The 20,549-nt window shown below is 39.8% G+C and overlaps 1 long non-coding RNA gene across 1 annotated transcript in view; it reads right to left on the minus strand.

Moving 5' to 3' along the window:
• Positions 1–6,827, minus strand: part of LOC105857759 (uncharacterized) — a 30,125-nt gene extending 23,298 nt beyond the window's left edge. The window contains exons 1-2 of the long non-coding RNA XR_012921655.1: positions 6,688–6,827; positions 3,239–3,469 (exon numbers count right to left, since the gene is read on the minus strand). This is a non-coding gene — a long non-coding RNA (uncharacterized LOC105857759). The remainder of the gene's footprint in view (positions 1–3,238; positions 3,470–6,687) is intronic.
• Positions 6,828–20,549: the final 13,722 nt, after the last annotated feature.

Raw genomic sequence — 20,549 nt, forward strand, 5'->3', positions numbered from 1 at the left:
GCCCTTTATCAGATGTGTAGCTTGCAAAAATTTTCTCCCATTCTGTGGGTGGTCTGTTTGCTATCTTGACAGTTTCTTTGGCTGTGCAGAAGCTTTTTAATTTGATCAGGTCCCATTTGTTTATTTTTGTTGCTGTTGTGATTGCCTTTGGGGTCTTCTTCAGAAATTCCTTGCCTAGGCCAATGTCTAGAAGGGTATTTCCAACATTTTCCTCTAGAATTCTAATAGTTTCACAACTAAGGTTCAAGTCTGTTACCCAGCATGAGTTGATTTTTGTGAGAGGTGAAAGGTGTAGGTCCTGTTTAGGTCTTCTACATGTGGCTATCCAGTTTTCCCAGTACCATTTATTGAATAAGGATTCTTTTCCCCAGTGTATGTTTTTGTCTGCTTTGTTGAAGATTAGTTGACTATATGAGGATGGTTTTATTTCGTGTCCTCTGTTCTGTTCCACTGGTCAATGACCCTGTTCTTGTGCCAGTAAAAAGATGTTTTAATTACTATAGCCTAGTAGTATAGTTTAAAATCTGGTAAATTGATGCCTCCTATTTTGTTTTTATTGCCTAGGATTGATTTTGCTATACGAGGTCTTTTCTGGTTCCACAGGAAGGGTAAAACTATTTTTTCTGTATGTGTGAAAATGATGATGGTATTTTCATAGGGATTGCATTGACTCTGTAGGTCACTTTGGGTAGTACAGACATTTTAACAATGTTGATTCTGCTGACCCATGAGCATGGTATATTCTTCCATCTGTTTACGTCCTCTGCAATTTCCTTCTTCAGTATTTCATTGTCCTCCTTGTAGAGGTCTGTTACCTCCTTAGTTAAATACATTTCAAGGTACTTTATTTTCTTTGTTGCTATTTTGAAGGGAATTGAGTCTTTGATTTGGTTCTCACTTTTACTGTTGTTGGCGTATATGAATGCCTCTGATTTCTGTGTATTGATTTTGTATCCTGAGACTTTACCTAATTCATTTATCAGATCAAGGAGTCTCTTGGTTGAATACTTTGGGTTTTCTAGGTATAATATCATGTCATCATCAAAGAGTGAGAGTTTGATCTCTTCTGCTCCCATTTGGACGCCCTTAATTCCGCTCTCTTGTCTGATTGCTGTAGTGAGGACTTCCAGCACTGTGTTGAACAGAAGTGAAGATAGTGGGCAACCTTGCCTGGTTCCAGTTCTAAGTGGGAATGCTTTCAATTTTTCCCCATTCAGTATGATATTGGCTGTGAGTTTGTCATATATGGCTTGTATCATTTTTAGGTAAGCCCCATCCATGCCTATTTTGTTGAGCGTTCTTATTATAAAAGGGTGTTGAATTTTGTCAAATGCTTTCTCTGCATCTATTGAGAGGATCATCTGGTCTTTGTTTTTGCTTCTGTTTATATGGTGAATTACATTTATAGATTTTTGTATGTTGAACATACATCCTGCATCCCTGGGATGAAGCCCACTTGGTTGTGATGAATTATTTTCTTGACTAGCACCTGGATTTGATTGGCTAGGATTTTGTTTAGAATTTCTGCATCTATACCATGTATCTTTTCAGACCACAATGGAATAAATGTAGAAATCAATCTTAACATGAGTTATCATTTTTATACAAAGTCATGGAAACTAAACAACCTTCTGCTGAATGATCACTTCACAAACGAGGAAATCAAGATGGAAATCAAAAGATTCTTTGAACTAAATGACAAAGGTGACACAGGTTACCAAAACCTGTGGGACACAGCTAAAGCAGTCCTGAGAGGAAAGTTTATTTTCATAAATGCCTATATCCAAAAGTCGAAAAGAATACACATAGACAACCTAATGAATCATCTCAAAGAGCTGGAAACAGAAGAACAGACCAACCCCAAACCCAGCAGAAGAAGTGTAATCATTAAGATCAAATCAGAGCTAAATGAAATTGACAACAGGGAAACTACATGGAAGATTAATAAAACAAAAAGTTGGTTCTGTGAAAAAATAAACAAAATTGACACACCATTGGCTAGACCAACAAAACGCAGAAAAGAAAAATCTCTAATAAGCTCCATCAGGAACAATAAAGGAGAAATCACAACTGATGCCATGGAGATACAAGATATAATTTATGAATACTACAAAAACCTCTATGCACACAAACTGGAAAATGTGCAAGAGATGGATAATTTCGTAGAAACACACAGCCTCCATAGGGTCAACCAGGAAGAAATATAAGTCCTGAACAGACCAATATCAAGTACTGAAATTGAAACAGCAATAAAAAACCTTCCTAAAAAGAGAAGTCCTGGACCAGATTGTTTCACACCCGAATTTTACCTCACCTACAAAGAAGAACGGGTGCCTATCCTGCAGAAATTATTAAACAACATTGAGAAGGATGGCCTCATCCCCAACACATTTTATGAAATGAACATTACCCTGGTACCAAAACCAGGAAAGGATGCAACAAAAAAAGAAAACTACAGACTAATATCCCTTATGATTCTCTGTTTTTATTATTTGATTTATTTATACTGTTGTTTACTTGAACTGCAAGATTTTTGCTTATGCACATCAAGTAAGAATTTGGTAGGCTTCTTATCAATTTCGCTTCTAGGAATACCATGATTAATTAGGCAATACCACCGATCCACAGGAGTCAGAATATTGTGATTATTGCTTTACCTCTGCTGTCTATTACAGTACCTATGCCCACCTTGCCTTTGGTGGATATGTGCCACCACTTGGCCCCTGCCACCCTAGAATCTAATTATTCCCATTGCATTTAAGTTTTTTAATTGAGTGACTGTGCTTCCAGCTATAAGGTCCGGCCTGCAGAGAAGGGCAAACACAGAGCTCTTCAAGGATGCTGGGACTCCCCTCATTAGTCTATTTCTGAAAGTACTGGTGAATGGTACCTCTTCCAGACCCTCTCAGTGTGCATGAGTAGGTTTGAAGTGACAAATCCACTCTGGCATTCCAACCTCCCTAAGTCTTTGAATTATTTTCTCTATGTTTAACCAAGAGAGATGAAGCATCTTTGACTCACTCACAGTGGACCATCTTAAACAGTTAGTGCCTTTTCTAACTCCCTTAGCTACCATAATGAATGCAAAGTCTCTGCTTAGTGGGCCCACGTGAATAAATTTGGCCTGATCTAACTTTATGTTCTTTCTACCATTATCTCACACCTTTAATATGTGTCCCCTACATTTCTGTTTGTATGAACTAGAAAACTCAAGTCGTTTTTTTGGAGTGAAGCGTACCTCCTCCTGGGTCACACTTAGTAGCTCACTGCTAGAGCCCTGGGGGGCTGGAGCCAAGTTCCAGGTGTAGAAGCCAAGAAGGCTGTGGAGCGGGTCCTGAGGAGAATCACTATTGTCTTGCCTGGCGACTGCCTCAGGAGAGGTCGCTGCCATTTCCTCAGCAATGCAGTGCTGATCTCCTCCAACAGAGGTGGAAGGGCTGATACTGGCAGGAGTGAGGAGGCCACATCCCTGGCAAAAAAACAGATTTATCAGAATTCAGGAGCTCAATGTTCCCAGCCTCATCAGAGTTTTCCCACAGGTTCCCATCCCAGCTTACAGGATCCCATTCTTTTCCACCAATGCCCTCACTTTGGCAGTAGACACCCTGTGAGCCTGAGAGTTCAACTTTCCTTTTAATTTAGCCAAGTACATGATGAAGGCTTGTGTTCAATTTTCAGCAATTTCAGTTCAGGGCCCATAGGGAAGAAACTTCTCCAGGACACACAGGCAGGCTCTTAGGCTATCTCTCTGGAGCTGGAGGCAGGATTTCAAATCCTTACATTCATTCTTTTTTCACTCTGCCTTGTGACAACATTAGGAGCAATCAACCAAAGTCATTATAGTCCTTAGTTTTCCACAAATGTTTGAAAATATCATACACCCAGTCACCAAGTTCCTCGCCTCTTGTAAGTGGTTGGTCAGGAGTATCCAATGCAGATATTTTTCATATCTCTACAAACAGGTCACGCCTCAGATTATCATGATCTCTATATTACTGGGTGTAGAGAGCTTAGTATTTTTAATTCTCATCACATTAAGGAGCCAATTTCAAAACCCCACAAACCAATCAGGAAAACTCATTCTTTAAAATTCTGTTCCTCTAGAACCATTCCTTACCAAAATCTGTATTAGTTAGGGTTCCCCGGATAGACAGAACCAATACCATATATTGATAGATAGAAAAGAGGAGGATTATTAGGGGAATTGGCTCATGTGATTATGGAGGCTAACAAGTCCCATAGCAAGCCCTCTGTAAGCTGTAGATCCAGGGAGGTTGTCACACATGTGGCTCAGAGCAAGTCCAAAGGCCTCAGAACCAGGAGAAGTGAAAGCATAACTTTCAGTCTGAGAAGTTGTAGGAGTTAGTGTGGGACGGGTGGCACTGGTACAAGCCCCACAGTCAGAAACCAGAGAACCTGGAGTTCTGATGTTGAGGGGCAAGAGAAGAAGGGTATCCAAGCTCTAAAACAGAGAGAGGGAGAGAGAGGGAGAGAGAGGGAGAGAGAGGGAGAGAGAGGGAGAGAGAGGGAGAGAGAGGGAGAGAGGGAGAGAGAGAGAGAAATTGCCTTTCCTTTTCTTTTTTTGTTACATCCTGGACCCAGCTGACTAGAAGGTGCCTGCCTACATGGGGGTAGATCTTCTCACTCAGCACCCGGACTTGCCACCAACATCCTCTGGAGATACCCTCACAGACAAACCCAGAGGTAATGCTTTATCAGCTCTCTAGATATCCCATAATCCAGTCAAATTGAAAACTAAAATTAATCTTACAGTAGCTGAGAATAAGGGCAACCAGTACTGTCATAGTCAGAAGGGCCTTGGAGTTTAATGCTGCATAGTTGCCTTTTTGAATTCTTAATAATTGTGTCGTAGCATTTGTGGCTTATAAGTGAAGTTCAATGGGACCACATAGCAAGAGATGGGGACTTGGACTCTCACCTCAGGCTTGGTCCTATGTCTTGCCACCTGCCTGAAAACACTGTGCAGTTCTCAGCTGCCCAGTTTCCCCACCTCTTGCACCTTGACCTCACTCAACCTTGCCCTCCTACTCCTACCTAGTGCCCACTACAAGGCACCCAGGCCTTCTCTTCCCTACCTACTCCATCTACCACTGCTCCCCTCTGCCAACAATGGGGGCCTAGGCATGGACATGGGGGAGGCCTGGGCTGTGTGTGGGGGGCGGGTTCTGGCTGTCCTTACTCTGGACTGGCAGCATGATAGTGAGTTCAATGGGTTCACACAAGGACAAACCACTAACCTATCCCTAACCCACCCACTAACCCACCCCTAATCTAGGTACTGAGAGTGTCTCAGCCTGCAAGTTGTGTTCTCTTGGGGGTTGCTCATCTGCTATGGGTCGGGTGGGTGGGTTGGTGGGAAGAGGATATTAGCTTTCTCAACCCTGGCCACGTATGGCACACTGGTGTGGTGACTGGCAGAAGGGAAAGCTTAGCAGCAGGTGAACTGTGTATACCACACTTTAGGGCAGGCTTCTTGGGTGACTGTGAGGGTCTGTATTCACCCAGTGAGTCTATCCATGATTAAGTAGAAAAACACCATAGGACATGAGAGAGATTATGGAAGAAAGGAAAAAAAATTGATATTTTAGTCACTTCATGACAACTTTTTCCTGCTTTTTGAACCAGAGGCTTCACATTTTCATTTTGCAATGCAATTCTGCTGATTCTGGATCCCATTAGTCACATGGGAGAAAGGAGATATGGCCTTGAGCCTGTGAAGAGTGAGAAATTTGAATTAATACTCCTGTGTAAGTCAGGACCGTTAGAAGTCCACACTCTGTAAAATGGAGGACTAGGAAGAAAATCCATGGCAGCAAAAGGAGACGGTAAGAAAAATCCATCTCAGCCTGGGCTCTGGGCACAAATCAATAAAATGTCCCACAAAGTTTTTTTAAAAAGCTAGACATGGCCTTAAGCAGATATTGCATTTGAAATAATTCCATTTTATAGTCAAAGAAATCCTAAGCCAAGAAATTTATTCAGTGAGGCCAGAGTGGAAAGCAAGTTCCTACGGACACCTGACAGAAACGAACAAAAATCTTTGACTCAGACTTGGCATGGTCTTCACAGGAAAAGGCCAGACGTTCAAACATGAGCTCACAGTGCAAAATTATAAAACACAATAAAGAAAAGTAAAATTAGAACAGACTAAGACAAAACAAAAATAACAACAAATAGGAGAATTAGTTCCACAAGGACATTGAATGTCAACATTATTTCATATAAAATAGTTATATTGTTTAAATATATGAAAAATGCATAAAAATCTTAGCATTATTACCAGAAAAACCCCCACCAAGTACAGGTTTGCAAAATAACTAAATAGAACTCCTACCAATAAAAATAAAACTATGAAATTAAAAAAATAAGAACAGAACTCTTGGAGAGGTAAAATAGAGTAGACGTAGCTGAAGAAAGAATTGTTCAACTGCAACTTACTGCTTAAGATATTACCTAGAATGCTATGTGGAAGGAAAAAAGATGAAAAACATAAAAGGTTAGTTAACCACTTCCGCACGAGCGTCGACCGCAGCCTACGGCCACAGAGGGGCGCGCACAGCGACCGTAGCCGGCAGCCGTGATGTGACTTTTCTAATTTTTCATTTATCAAAATAAAATTGTGAACATTTAAAAGTAACGTAATGAAAACATATATGTGTGTGTTACCTGTTCTGATTTACGTTACAAGGAAAGCTGCCTGTGAAGTGAAGCGAGCTCTCAGTGCTTCCAGCTGTCCTCGTCACACGAGAGCAAACGCCGCGGGCCGTGCGCAGCGCAGACTCCGAGCGCGCCGTGCGTGCCGGGTGGGCGGGGCGTCCCCCGTGCGTGCCGGGAGGGCGGGGCGTCCCGCCGTGCGTGCCGGGTGGGCGGGCGTCGCGCCGTGCGTGCCGGGTGGGCGGGGCGTCCCCCGTGCGTGCCGGGAGGGCGGGGCGTCCCGCCGTGCGTGCCGGGCGGGCGGGCGTCGCGGCCTGAGTGGTACAATATGCAGAAGAGAATTAGAAGTTTTAGTATTTGTTTATGTGAAGTTATAGAAAATAGAATACAGTAGAATCAATTTTGAAGAGAAAATAGCTGAGACTTTTTCAAAACTGGTAAAATAAAGAAGCACCAGAAGCACAATGAATTTCCAGGTATAAAAAATAATATATATTTAGATGCAGCATAGTGAAATTATAGTAAAATAGAAAACAATAAAGGTTTTAAAAGCACCCAAAGTAAGAAATAGATTATCTGCACATAATTACAGTGATAGCAGAATTATCAATAGAGAATAGAAAACACTAGAGATCAACTGTCAAGCTAGGACTTCATATTACTCTAAATTATCATTAAAGAAGAATGTTGGAAAAAAGCCATTAATAGACAAACAAAAGAAATGACTCATAACCCATGGGCACTTACTAAAATAACTGCTAACGGTGAATTTGGAAAGAAGGGAAATAATCCCAGAAGGAAGGTCCAAAACTCAAAAATTTATAGTGAACAAATAAACTAAAAATATGTGGATAAAAACTTTAAAAAATGACTATACAAAATAACCATAATTATATCTATTTTGAGATTATCTGATAATGGTAAAAATAAGATTATGGACAAAAATAAGTTAGGAGTGAGTTGATTTCGGTGGAAGTGTTTTAAATTTCTAATATTATATTGATTACCTTTAGATTTTATTAAGGGTATATTATTAGCAATAAAAATCATCACTTAATACTTAAAAAATTAATTCATAGGAACCCCATGAATTCAAAAATTGTAGTCGCTTAGCAGCATTGTGTGGTGGTTAATTTTATGTGTCAACTTGGCTAGGCTCTGGTGCCCAGTGTCGGATGAAACACCAGTCTAGATATTGCCATGAAGCTGTTTTTAAAGATGTGATTAATATTTAAATCAGTAGACTAAATAAAGCAGATTACCCTCCATAATGTGGGTACACCTCTAACAACCAGTGGAAGGAAGGCCTTAAGAGCAAACACAGAGGTTTCTTAAAGAAAAAGAAATTCTCAAGCCTGCAACATGGACACCCTTGCTAAACTTCCCAGCCAGCTATCCTGGGGAATGCGGACTCAAGACTGCCATGCCAACTCTTACTCAAATGTGTAGGCTGCTGACCTGCTGCCCTAATTAGACGTATTAGACCCCAAAATTGTGTGGGCCAATTTTTAAAAATAAATTTCTCTCTCTCTCTGTATATAAATATGTATATTTTATGTATATATGTATCTTATTGATTCTATTTTTCTAAAGAACCCTGTCTAATATACATAGTGCCAAACATTGAAAGATAAATTGACTTAACTAACTACAAGTAGAAATTCACAACTCCACCATCAGAATGGGACCTTTTAATACACTTGTCTGTCAATATTTTAAATATCAAGCAGACCCAAGTTATAGACTATTAGAACAACACAATTAACAACAGGAATTTGTAGCTAACAATCTGTATATATACTTTACTCCTAAGTAAATATTATATGTTTATAAAAATTGACTGTATGTTAGTTTCATAAGGAAAATTTTATGATGTTTAGAAACTAGTATCATAAAGACCACTTTTCGACCACAGCCCAACTTCAGAAATCCACAAAAATGCCTAAATACATTTGGTTAATTCAAAACATAGTTTTTAATAACCCGTGAGTTAAGGAATTAAAAACAGAAAATATTTGGAGCTAAATGATAATGGAAATACCATTTGTGAAAATTATTGGTATATTGCCAAGATACTTATAATTTATAAACTTCATGTGCAAAATAGAAAAAGAACTAAAAAAAAACCAAGAAACTATATGTTTAAACTTAAAAAGTTGGAAGTACATCAGAGTAAATGAAAAAATAGGGAAAGAAATAATGAGATAGGAAATGACATAGAAAATAAGCATTACTTTGAATAACATATTTATTAGTCAAAAATAGTTGCATACTAGTAATTATGATTCAACCTAGATACCGTAGAGACAATTATCAAAGCCTAAAAAAGAACCTTTGGAAATCTGAATAAAATTGAAAGAAAATCGTCATGATTAGGAGTAGAGCTGGAAAAATCTTTTCTTGTCACTGTTTGTGTGATATTGAATAACTTAAGTTTTTTGACCCTCAATTTTCTTAATCAATAAATGTGAACAATAATATTTGTTTTCTATTGTGTAAGAATTTAATGAGACATGTAAAATGCTTATAACATGTGACTCGTAATTTGCTACACATATTTAGTTCCCTTCCTTTTTTCTTAAAATACAAGATAACATTCATTTATTCATTAAATAAGCAGAAGCATCTGCTAGATTTTACTTCTTATACTAATTTAAAAAATAATATCTTTAAACCTTTTTCCTGAAGAGGACCATTGAAGAAAATAAATGTGAATACAGATGATTTATCCAATGCAGATCACATTATAATTAACATCATCACATACACTAAATTACATTCCTAAGAAGCTATAGTTCCCAACCTAGCAATGAAATGCCCTTTTGAAGCATTTCACTATGAATTAAGAAGAAATGAAGGAGAGAATACATAGCAGAAAAAAGACTCACAAATACTGAATTAAATCAGGAGTCAGGTTCTAATTCTGTGCCAGTAGGACAGGCTTCCTCCTGCCTTCAGTGGATAGAGCTCCGTATGTCTCCAATTTAAACCACGCCACTCCCAACAGGAGCTTCACCTCAAAGGAGCCTGAGAAATGGCTTGGTGTCAGCGTCTTCAGGGAACTTAAAATTTATTTGCTCTGACAGGATCTTGAACACCTGCAGTTATTTCAAAGGAATTTTGATCCAACAATAATTCACATAATTTTCATGTAGAGTTGCCAAAAATTCTTTGAAAAAGTATGCTGTAGTTAGCAAAAGAAAAGAAAAGAAAAGAAAAAAAATGATGGTGGGTGGCAGTATTTTCACATAAGATGTTTTAACAGGAATCATTACATTCTTATGTTTTTTTCTGTCTAGTCTTTGTTTCTGCGTAGTTGAAACATTGCCTGTTGATTCATTTATGACCTTTCTTGTGAGTTGACAATTAACACATACAAAGGAGCTATTCTTTTCTTTCAAGGAATTTGGGCTTTCAGTTTTGTTTTCATCTCACAGTATATCTGGGAGTCTCATGTTAATAACATTGATAATTTCCATGGTTTTTATTCTAACAAAATCACACAGACATTTGCAGATATTTAATGCATATGAGTAGAAATATGTTTAATCAGAAAGAATAAGGATTTGGATTCTTTAAAATTCCACTTATAAAACAAATGTCTTTCACTGAAATTTAGGGCTCTGGGCAAGCCGGGGCAGAAAGGACAGTGTGCTGTGATCCCCTTTGTGAAGCCAGTCAGAAATGCTCAGGGGCAAGAAATGGGAGAAAGGAGCATTCTTGATATTGTGGATTATAAGAAACTAGGTTTGCTAGAGAGAAGCTAGGAAACTATTGGATCGATTTAGTATTCAGAATGAGCAAGAGAATTCATGATTTCACAAACAGATATAAAGTGGAGATGATGGGACCAAATCTATAAAAAGGGTCCCGATCATTATTAAAGGAAAAGCTAATCAGAAAGTGTACTTTTAAAGTTAATTTCTCCTAAAGTTACCTAAATATTATCTTTGTATTAAACAGAAATAATAATATTAAGTAGAAAGAAGGCCATTATTTGCTATTATCAAAATAAACACTTTTTAAAAACAAACAAAAAATTGATCCCATTGAGAGGCATGGCATCTCTACCCTATAGCAGCCCATGGCGGAGGCAAGTGCAGTATTGCTGCTCAGTCGGTCCCCAGTGGAAACCAGTGGGCACAGAATGTCGGCTTTCAGGAGGAAGGTTATTTCTTGAAGAAATAGGGAGACCTCAACATTTTATCCTTTTTCAGGTTTTTCCTATTTAATAGAAATGATGCTGCATAAGAGCAGAATTATCAAAAATCAGTGTTCTTTCCAGCAGGTTAAATATTGAGTAGTATTTCTGATTCTACATCCTGAAAAACCTGGTTTTTCATTGATTTGCATGAATTTTTTTTAGCATATTATGGGGGTACAAGTGTTAAGGTTACTTATATTGCCCATGCCCCTCTCCCTCAAGTAAGAACTTCAAGCGTGTCCATCCCCCAAACCTTGCATATCTTACTCGTTTGGTTGTATACAGCCATCCCCTCCTTCCCCCTCTCACCCTCCCAACACCCAATAAGTGTTACTCCTATATGTCTACTTAGGTGTTGATCCGTTAATACCAATTTGCTGGTGAGTACATGTGGTGCTGGTTTTTCCATTCTTTTTTTTTTTTTTTTTTTTTTTGAGACAGAGTCTCGCTTTGTTGCCCAGGCTAGAGTGAGTGCCGTGGTGTCAGCCTAGCTCACAGCAACCTCAAACTCCTGGCTCAAGCAATCCTCCTGACTCAGCCTCCCAAGTAGCTGGGACTACAGGCATTCGCCACCATGCCCGGCTAATTTTTTTTTTGTATATATTAGTTGGCCAATTAATTTCTTTCTATTTATAGTAGAGACGGGGTCTCGCTCTTGCTCAGGCTGGTTTCGAACTCCTGACCTCGAGCAATCCGCCCGCCTCAGCCTCCCAGAGAGCTAGGATTACAGGCGTGAGCCACCACACCCGGCCCCCTGGTTTTTCCATTCTTGAGATACTTCACTTAGTAGAATGGGTTCCAGCTCTATCCAGGAATATACAAGAGGTGCTATATCACCATTGTTTCTAAAAACTGAGTAGCATTCCATGCTATACATATACCACATTTTATTAATCCACTCACGAATTGATGGGCACTTGGGTTGTTTCCACAACTTTGCAATTGTGAATTGTGCTGCTATAAACATTCGAGTGCAGGTGTCTTTTTCATAAAGTGACTTTTGATCTTTTGGGTAGATGCCCAATAGTGGAATTGCTGGATCAAATGGTAGATCTACTTGTATCGCTTTGAGGTATCTCCATATGGCTTTCCACAGAGGTTGAACTAGTTTGCAGTCCCACCAGCAGTGTAGGAGTGTTCCTCTCTCTCCGCATCCACGCCAGCATTTGTTGTTTGGGACTTTTTGATAAAGACCATTCTCACTGGAGTTAAGTGATATATCATTGTGGTTTTGATTTGCATTTCCCTGATGATTAGAGATGTTGAACATTTTTTCATGTTTGTTGGCCAGTATTCTGTCTTCTTTTGAGAAGTTTCTGTTCATGTCCTTTGCCCATTTTTTGATAGGGTTGTTTGATTTTTTCTTGCTGATTTTCCTGAGTTCTAAATAGATTCTAGTTATCAGCCCTTTATCAGATGTGTAGCTTGCAAAAATTTTCTCCCATTCTGTGGGTGGTCTGTTTGGTCTCTTGACTGTTTCTTTGGCTGTGCAGAAGCTTTTTAATTTCATGAATTAATCAGATTCAGAAAGGGTGGTTAAAGGACATAGCATATGCAAAAATGGAATACTCATTTTCAGATTGGAGCAACTTGCCATGGAAATTATTGCCAACACCATTTTCATTTAGTTCTTCCAAACCTCAAGTTCGCTTTCCTGCTTGGAAACATATAATTGCACAAACTATATACTCTCCGGAGACTTTGTTCTACACCTCCGAAAAACAAGTCACACTCACAGACATGAACAAAGAACACGATGGACTGAACGATCTCTCTCAAGTGAGTGCGGGCATTTGGCGCTGGGACATTGAGGCAACATTAAACACATACTTTTTTCCTTTTTTTTTTTTTTCTTTTCTTAAGGCCAGAGTGATTTACCTACCAGAAAACAGAATTGAAGAATGTTGTGGTTTTACTTGGGAGGTGGGTTCAAAGCTTTTTACTGCTAAATGGTATGGATAATTTTTATTTTATAATGAAAAAATAAACACCTCAACTGAATCCTCTTAGCAAAAACTCGTCCAACTTTTCAAATAGATGCTATTGAATCAAGTGCTCTAAGTTGATCTTTAGTTTCTGGCTTCAGGAAAAAGAAAAAAATACTATGTCCATTCTGAAATGTAACAAAATTTAAACACAGCTTTCTGGGTGGTTTGACACAATTCTGAACTAAAGACTTGTGCACTCACAGCAGGAGCAAGGTGGCCTCCCACCTGCTGTTCCTTTATGGTGGCCTCAGATTGCAAACCTGCGATTACAGCCTTCTGGAACCCTTTACCCTTTCAAAGTAGTTGTTTTTTTTTTCCTTCCTGTCCTAGTTTGCTCTGTATTTCAGGGATAAGTCTTGCTGAATCATCTCAGAATTTGTAATTTTGGCAGACCTGTCACATACCCTAACATTCATAGCTTTTATGGTGCGATAGTGGAGTTTATTACATTTTAATTATTAAATTATATTTTTAAATTGTTTTTAGGGCCTGCTTCATATTTTATAAGTAAAAAGAGAGTTAGTTCAGGGTATGGGATCTGGGGCCAAACAAAACTTCCTGAGTTCAAATCCAACCATCTCTTATTAGTTATAGTATGATTTTTGGAATATTTTGTCCTTTAATTAGTTTTCACATCTGAAAAGGGGTTCGAAAGCAAAGCTACCTCAGAGAGTTCTGAAGATTAAATGAATCAATGTGTTTAAAGTGCCTAGAACTGTGTGTGGCACATAAGAGCTCAGTAAATGTTAGCTATTAGTCACTAAAAGTAGAATGTGATACTTAAGATATGGGACAGCGTAAACCTTTCACAATTTAAGTGATTTTCCGAATCCTATAAATGATTGATATAAACTAGCTAGTCACCTTGGTATGTTATTAAAGACTAAGATACAAAGTGTTTAAGTTTATATGTAGAGTAGAAATAGAAATTTTTTTATCTTTTTTTTTTATTTCGGCATATTATGGGGGTACAGATTTTAAGGTTTCAATAAATGCCCTATCCCCCCTCCCCCCAAAAGTCTGAGTCTCCATCATGACCATCCCCCAGATGGTGCACACCTCACTCATTATATATGTATATACCCGCCCCCCTCCCCCCTCCCACCTGCCCAATACCCTATTACTGTAGTACCTATGTGTCCACTTAGGTGCTACTCAGTTAATACCAGTTTGCTGGAGAATATATCTGGTGCTTGTTTTTCCATTCTTGGGATACTTCACTTAGTAGTATGGGTTCCAGCTCTAACCAGGAAAATATAAGATGTGCTATATTACCATTGTTTCTTAGAGCTGAATAGTACTCCATGGTATACATATACCACATTTTATTAATCCATTCTTGGATTGATGGGCACTTGGGCTGTTTCTGCAGCCTTGCAATTATGAATTGTGCTGCTATAAACATTCGAGTGCAGGTGTCATTTTTGTAGAGTGTCATTGGATCTTTTGGGTAGATGCCCAGTAATGGGATTGCTGGATCAAATGGCAGATTCACTTGTATCGCTTTAAGGTATCTCCGTATTGCTTTCCACAGAGGTTGAACTAGTTTGCAGTCCCACCAGCAGTGTAGGAGTCTTCCTCTCTCTCCGCAACCACACCAGCATTTATTGTTTGGAGATTTTTTGATAAAGGCCATTCTCACTGGAGTTAGGTGATATCTCATTGTGGTTTTGATTTGCATTTCCCTGATGATTAGAGATGTTGAGCATTTTTTCATATGTTTGTTGGCCATTCTTCTGTCTTCTTTAGAGAAGTTTTTGTTCAAGTCCTTTGCCCACTTTTTAATGGGGTTATTTGATTTTTTATTCCTGATTTTCGTGAGTTCTAAGTATATTCTAGTTATCAGTCCCTTATCGGATGCATAAGATGCAAAAATTTTCTCCCATTCTGTAGGTTGTCTGTTTACTTTCATGACTATTTCTTTGGCTGTGCAGAAGCTTTGTAGTTTGATCATGTCCCATTTATTTATTTTTGTTGCTGCTGTGATTGCCTTTGGGGACTTCTTCATAAACTCTTTGCCCAGGCCAATGTCTAGGAGAGTGTTTCCAACTTTTTCCTCTAGAGTTCTAATAGTTTCATACCTTAGGTTTAAGTATGTTATCCAGCGTGAGTTGGTTTTTGTGAGAGGTGAAAGGTGTGGGTCCTGTTTTAGCCTTCTACAGGTGGTTATCCAGTTTTCCCAGCACCATTTCTTAAAAAGGGATTCTTTTCCCCAGTGTATGTTTTTGTCTGCTTTGTCAAAGATTAGATGGCTATATGAGGATGGTTTTATATCAGGATTCTCACATCTGTTCCATTGGTCAATATTCCTATTTTTGTGCCAATATCATATTGATTTAATTACTACAGCTTTGTAGTATAGTTTGATATCTGGCATATGAATGCCTCCCATTTTGTTTTTGTTGCCTGGAATTGCTCTTGATGTTTGGGGTCTTCTTTGGTTCCATATGAAGTGTAAAATTATTTTTTCTATATCTGTGAAGAATGCTGATGGGATTTTAATAGGTATTGCATTGAATCTGTAGATCAGTTTGGGTAGTATAGACATTTTGATGATATTGAGTCTGCCGATCCACGAGCATGGTATGGATTTCCATCTGTTTACATCCTCTGCTATTTCCTTCCTCAGTGTTTCATAGTTCTCCCTGTAGAGGTCTTTTATGTCCTTGGTTAAGTATATTCCTAGGTACTTTAATTCCTTTGTTGCTATTGTGAAGGGAATTGAGTCTTTGATTTGGTTCTCAATTAGATTGTTGTGGGCGTATATGAATGCCTCTGATTTCTGTGTATTGATTTTGTATCCTAAGACTTTACTAAATTCATTGATCAGTTCCAGGAGTTTCTTGGTTGAATCTTTGGGGTTTTCTAGATACAATATCATATCATCAGCAAACAGTGAAAGTTTGATCTCTTCTGCCCCTATTTGGATACCTTTTATTCAATTTTCCTGTCTGATTGCTGTAGCCAAGACTTCCAGCACTATGTTGAACAGAAGTAGAGATAGTGGGCAGCCTTGTCTGCTTCCACTTCTAAGTGGGAATGATTTCAATTTTTCCCCATTCAGTATGATGTTGGCTATGGGTCTGTCATATATGGCTTGTATCATTTTTAGGTATGTCCCTTCTATGCCTATTTTCTTAAGTGTTCGTATCATGAAAGGGTGTTGAATTTTGTCAAAAGCTTTTTCTGCATCTATTGAAAGAATCATGTGGTCTTTGTTTTTGCTTCTGTTTATGTGGTGAATTGCATTTATAGATTTACGTATGTTGAACCATCCCTGCATCCCTAGGATGAAGCCCACTTGGTCGTGGTGGATTATTTTTTTGATAAGTATCTGGATTCGGTTAGCTAAGATTTTGTTGAAAATTTTTGCATCTATATTCATTAGGGATATTGGTCTGTAGTGTTCTTTTTTTGTTGCATCCTTTCCTGGTTTTGGTATCAGAGTAATATTCGCTTCATAAAAGGTGTCGGGGAGGTTTCCGTTCTTCTCGATGTTGTGGAATAGTTTCTGCAAGATAGGTACTAGTTCTTCTTTGTAAGTGTGATAAAATTCAGGTGTGAAGCCATCTGGACCGGGACTTTTCTTTTTAGGGAGATTTTTAATTGTTGTTTATATTTCAGCTGTTGAGATTGGTCTGTTCAGGGAATCTATTTCTTCCTGCTTGAGCCTGGGGAGACTGTGTGTTTCTAGAATTTTATCCATTTCCTCCATATTTTCCAGTTTGTGTGCATAAAGATTTTTGTAGTATTCATAAATTGTATCTTGTATCTCTTTGGGATCAGTTGTGATATCTCCTTTTTTGTTCCTGATGGAGCTTATTAGAGATTTCTCTTTTCTGCTTTTCGTTAGCTTAGCCAATGGTGTGTCAATTTTATTTTTTCAAGGAACCAACTTTTTGTTTCGTTAATCTCCTGAATAGCTTCCCTGTTTTCAATTTCGTTTAGTTCTGATTTGATCTTGTTGATTTCACTTCTTCTGCTGGGTTTGGGGTTGGTCTGTTCTTCTTTTTCCAGCTCTTTGAGTCGTTTCATTAGATTGTCTATTTGTGATCTTCTTGTCTTTTGGTTATAGGCATTTATGGAGATAAACTTTCCTCTCAGAACTCCTTTAGTTGTGTCCCAGAGGAGTTGAAAACTTGTCTCTCCATTGTCGTTTTCTTCATAGAATTTTTTTATTTCTGTGTTGATTTCTTCATTTATGAAGTAATCATTTAGTAGGAGGTTGTTTAATTTCCACGTTTTTGTGTAGAAATGTGAGTTTCTGTTAGGGTTGATTTCTACTTTTATTCCACTGTGATCTGAGAACGTACATGGTATGATTTCTATTTTTTTTAATTTCTTGAGATTTACTTTGTGTCCTAGGATATGGTCAATCTTAGAGAATGTCTCATGAGCTGATGAGAAGAACGTATATTCAGTGGATTTTGGGTAGAATGTTCTGTAAATGTCAGTCAGACCCAATTGTTCTAGAGTTTTGTTTAAGTCCATTATTTCTTTATTAATTTTCTGTTTGGAGGATCTTTCTAGTGCCGTCAGTGGGGTGTTGAAATCTCCGGTGATTATGGAGTTGCTATTAATCCATTTCCTTAGCTCCAGTAAGGTTTGCTTTATGAATCTGGGTGCACCTAAGTTGGGTGCATATATATTTGAAATTATTATCTCTTCTTGTTGAACTGTGCCCTTCACCATTATATAATGACCCTCTTTGTCTTTCACTACTTTTGTTGGTTTAAAAACTAAATCGTCTGAAGTTAGAACTGCCATACCAGCCTTCTTTTGGCTTCTATTTGCTTGGAATATTGATCTCCACCCTTTTATTTTTAGTCTATATGCAGGTTAGATGTGTTTCCTGAAGCCAGCATAGACTTGGGCTGTATTTTCTTATCCATTCAGCCAGCCTATGTCTCTTGAGTGGAGAGTTTAAGCCATTCATATTTATTTAGAGAACTGATAGGTAAGATAGATTACTGATCATTCTGTTGGGTTGGATGTTGTTGCTATGATTTCTGTCTTGAGCCATTGTAATATCTGGCCTTTAATGTCTTTGGGTTTTGGTTGTTTTTATATTCGTGGGTCATTATTATGATGTTCCGTGCGTAACGCTGTTTTAAGTACTTCTTGTAGGGCTGGTCTTGTCTTGGTGAATTCTCTGAGCCTTTGCTTGTCTCAGAATGTTTTTATTTCTCCTTCATATATGAAGCTTAGTTTTGTAGAGAATAAGATTCTAGGCTGGGCATTGTTTTGTTTCAAAAGAGTGAGAATGGGGCCCTAGTCTCTCCTTGCTTGTAAAGTCTCATTAGAGAAGTCTGGTGTTATTCGAATTGTCTTTCACTTGTATGTTACTTGCTTCTTTTGTCTTACAGCTCTTAGAAGGGCCTCTTTAGTTGATACTTTGGTCAGTCTGATGACTGCATGTCGTGACGTCTTCCTGTTTGCATTGAATCTCTCAGGGGTCCTCTGAGCTTCTTGAACTTGTACATCAAGATTTTGAGCAAGGCCTGGGAAATTTTCCTCTATTATATCTTCAAACAGCTTTTCCAACCCTTGAGTGTTGTCTTCTTCCCCTTCTGGTAACCCTATGACCCTCACATTAGGTTTCTTCACATAATCCCATGGCTCTTGTAGGCTTTTCTCTTTTCTCTTGTTTCTCTGCTCTATTTCTGTGACTGATTTATTTAATTGGAGGATGTTATCTTCAAGCTCTGAGATTCTTTCTTCTGTTTGATCTACCCTGTTCTTGAGACTTTCCACTGTATTTTGTAGTTCCTTGAATTGATTCTTCATTTCCAGGAGTTCGGTTAAACTTTTCTTCATTGTGTCTATTTCTTTTTCCATATCCTGGAGGCTTTTTGTGGTTTCTTTGTGTTGGTTATTGAGTTGTTGTTGCAACTGGGTGAGTGTTCTTATGATCCACATACGAAATTCCTCTTCTGTCATATTGGTTGCCTGATTTTGGTTGGTGTCCGTTTCTAGGGGGCTGGTGCTCCTCTTTGGGGGTGTGTTTTCCGTTTGGTTCTTCATATTTCCTGAGTTCTTTCGCTGATTTCTTCCCATGTTGATCAGTTGTTGTTTCTTTCCTTAAGTTATTGTTTGGGTATTCACACACCTTGTTTAGTTTCTGAGGTGTTAGGTGGTTTCTGTGGGTGAAATTGGACCACTCCCTGTATATTGAGTCAGTGGGTGCCGTGGAAAGGCTGTGCAAGATGCCGTCTCTGTCAATAGGTGGCGTTTGCTTGGAGGAACAGGCTGTGCTGTTGATTTTGTGTATTGTTATCAGATCTTGTTCTGGGTGGAGCTGGGTTGGGTAAGCCTGCCCTCAGGCCGTTAGCAGGGGTCAAAGTTCTGGTCTCTGCTTCCAGGAAAAGCTGTCAGGGTGGGGCTGGAATGGTCCCGCTCAGCCAGAAAGTCTGGGTGTGGGGGTGGGGCTGTCTGAGACCTGCAGTCTGGAGCGGGCCTACTTCTTTCCACCCTCCCCAACTCCGCAGCTATTCCTGGGCCTCTGCCAGCAGGCCAGATCAGAAGCCACCAGGCCTCCCCGGACTGTGATGCTGGCGGGGAAGTTCCCTGCACAGGAATGCCACCTGGGTTGGGCGCACGGCCTCCTCCTGGGAGGAGGGTTGCCCTCTAGGACGCCGGTCTGCCCCTCGAGGCACACACATCTCAGTAGGCTGTTCACGTATAACCCTTCTGTGCCCCGGGCAATGCTAGCCCTCGGTGCAGGGGATCTGGTCTGCAGGTCCGACCTCTGGGTCCCAGAGTTCAAACTGTATCCCCACCAGGGAGAGGATTTCCGGTCCCAATTCACCCACAGGGAGCCCAAGCTGCGTCTATGTCTCTCAGCCTCTGAGTCGGCACCTTTCTCCTAGGAACACCGTGCCAGCAGCACCTGGGAGGGCGGGCGGGTAGGGAGCTCACAGTCTGAGTTCCCCTGAGTCAGCTGTAGGGTCCCAAAAGAGAAGGTCCCGTTCCCTGGAGGTGCCTCTGGCTGGTGGCTGTATTGTCTCTCTGGGCAGCCTCCGGTATTGTCGGCGGAGGGGAGGAGGAGGCAATATGGCGCCTGCCGCGCGGCTCGGGTCTGTGCACACGTAGGTGCCCGGATGAAGTTGGGAACCTGGTGCCACGTCTGCTACAGGCTCACTGCTGGCTGGCGGCGGCGGTCTCTGGGCTGATGTCCACAGGTCTCTCCACCCGCTGGGGAGCCCACCAGCAGTCCCAAATGCAGGGGAGGGGAAACAGCAAATCCACCTACCCTTGCCACTGGTCTCTGGGCTGCTCCGGTGGTCTCAGCCTCCAGTTCTCCTCCGCAGCCTCCTCCCGTGGAGTCTCCCGGGGTCTCAGGTACCCCTCCTTCCGGCCCTCGTCCGCTGTATGCTCGTCTTCTTTCCTCTAATTTCTGCTAGAATGTGTCTTTTCTGCAGAGACACTCTGTCTGGCGGTGTTATTCGTCCGCCATCTTTCTCCAGCTCCGAAATTTGTTTTTTTCTTTATATAGAGTTCAGAGTCAGGCAAATAGACCTATCATATAAGAATTGACTATATAAAAGTAGTTTTTTAAAAAAGATATAAATATAATAGTTGCCAATGAAAGTGTTCGGTTCTGGGACCATGAAATCAATGATGCTCTGAGGTATGCTGGGAAATGGCTCCCTGCTGCCCCCTAGTGGCAGTTGTTGTCAGCG

Source organism: Microcebus murinus, chromosome 11, assembly GCF_040939455.1.
Source record: "Microcebus murinus isolate Inina chromosome 11, M.murinus_Inina_mat1.0, whole genome shotgun sequence".
Taxonomy (NCBI): domain Eukaryota; kingdom Metazoa; phylum Chordata; class Mammalia; order Primates; family Cheirogaleidae; genus Microcebus; species Microcebus murinus.